Here is a 2,076-nt window from a genome sequence, read left to right as displayed (position 1 = left end):
CTCCCCCCAACACTAATATAATTGAGTTTCATCATTGTGAAATCTATTAGGCCACATTGTAGATTGTATTCTCTCTCTCTCGATCAGGGAGAGCAGCACATCCATTCCATTCCGTCCCGTTTAGGTCTGACTGGAAAAGTAATTACCAAAGCCCCCCCCCCCCCCCCCATTATTCTCAGACACGCCATGCTGAAGGTTTTCAAAGGATACGCATATATATATCACTATATCCCAGACATGCTACTCATGGCGACTTATTGTACACACAACTGATCTGCAGACCGTTTATACATCGTTTAAGGATAAACAGCATCATGCATTATGTTTATGCTATATAGGCTGTGTGTGTGCGCGTGTGTGCTGTGTGTGTGTGTTTGTCTGTTTGTGTGCTATGTGTGTGCATGTGTGTTTGTCTGTGTATATACTGTATATAGGGTGTGTGTGTGTGTGTGTGTGTGTGTGTGTGTGTGTGTGTGTGTGTGTGTGTGTGTGTGTTGGTGAGTGTGGGTATGTGTGCGTGCGTACGTGCGCTCGCGAGTGTGTGTGTGTGGGCGAGCGCGTGTGTGTGTGTTTACATATATGAAAAAAAAAATCAATGCTGATAATTGTTTTCTTTAGGAGCACGCGCTCTCAAGGTTGGGAGCATCCCGTGCGCGTGTGTAAGTTGCGTTGGCACCGCGGCGGACGGCGAGAGATCGCGCCGCGCGAGCAGCGCTTTAGTGGTTCACTGGCTGTAATCATAACCGCTGTTTACGAGGAGCTCCCGTTTTGATGTGACAGCTCCTCTCTCGCGCAGTTCCTTTCTTTCCTCGAGCCGTGAACGGATGTCCACCATGTTCGCACTGACCCCACCTGGATGTGCTTACACTGTTGGACCTCGACGGAATGAGCAGTTGAGACTGAGAGGAGCATTTTAGGATACCGCTACACTTGGGAAAGAATAACACGTCTTCTCCGGGAAAAGGAAACGGCTCCACGTTTTTTTAATTAAAGTGGACGTCTAACGTCAGGGCTTTGCCGGTTCTGTTTGGCAACTCTCCTGTACCTTAGATCGCTTCTCTGATCGCTTCTGTTCCTCTGAAGCCAACACGGAGGAGGAGGAACACTGGTCTTCCCAGAGGTGGTGTTTTCAACTTTGAACGGCGTGACGGTCACGTTTGGTCAGTATAGGTTATACTTTGGCGGTGGCATGTTGGTCAGTCTCTTCTTTGTCTGTGCTGGTTCAAGGTATCCACGGTACAGCTTGTGAGAAGCCGAGACGGGACTCGACTCGGAGGGAGAAAGTATAAAAAATGTTTGGTCTCTTCGTAAGGGCGATGCCGTCGGTGTTCACACAATAATGCACGGACCAAAACAAGCACATCGTCTCGTCTGCCAAACCTATTTTCACCTAAAATAGACTGAAAGGTAAGGACATTCCGCCTGTGGTTGCTTTTACTGATATAAAGTCAGGGGAAATTACGTGCTTTTGCATTTTTCTTTGCTATTTATAACAAAAAGATATTCACTAATATTACCAGTTAATAAAAACAAATTGTATGTACATGCTGCGTGGTGAGAAAGACTAGTGTGTGTGTAGTGTGTGGTCTTATAAAATAATAGGATGTCATTCTGAGAAATGGCCTATTATTTTTACAACAACAAACATTTGTTCCCAGTTTTTCTTCTGACCACGCAGCATGCAGACAGTGTCGCGCGCGCTCGCCCTCTCCGCGGAACAGACGGAGAGAATGTTAAGGAGCTCGAGCGCAGAGTTGCGCGTGGGGTGTTGTTGCGCGCGGGACCGACGTGCGCGTCTACGGACTGTGTAGAACACGCGTGGTTCTGAGAGACGGTACAACCTGCCACAGGGTCATTAAATGCTATTCTGTAGCCTGTGTTCGTTTTTTTCATTATAGTGGTTATTTATTTGACCACTTGTGGCAGCCGAGGCCAAGGGGTCTGATAGGTGGGTCTGACCCCCTTCGTTACCCCACGAGCACGTTGACATTTAAATGTGTAGCCTAATTGACTGGTCTTACAGAGGTTGTCGTCTGATTGGTCCTACGCGCAGAATTATAATAGTGTTATTAGGCT

General features: G+C 47.3%; 1 protein-coding gene across 1 annotated transcript in view; it reads left to right on the top strand.

The window, feature by feature from the left end:
* The first annotated feature begins 714 nt into the window (after positions 1-714).
* Positions 715-2,076, top strand: part of syndig1l (synapse differentiation inducing 1-like) — a 32,440-nt gene continuing 31,078 nt past the window's right edge. Inside the window, exon 1 of the mRNA XM_056581605.1 lies at positions 715-1,407. The gene's annotated coding sequence lies outside the window, so the exon portion shown is untranslated. The remainder of the gene's footprint in view (positions 1,408-2,076) is intronic.

The sequence above is a fragment of the Gadus chalcogrammus genome, chromosome 21 (genome assembly GCF_026213295.1).
Source record: "Gadus chalcogrammus isolate NIFS_2021 chromosome 21, NIFS_Gcha_1.0, whole genome shotgun sequence".
In the NCBI taxonomy this organism is placed as follows: Eukaryota; Metazoa; Chordata; class Actinopteri; order Gadiformes; family Gadidae; genus Gadus; species Gadus chalcogrammus.
This window is presented reverse-complemented; position numbering and strand designations above follow the sequence as displayed.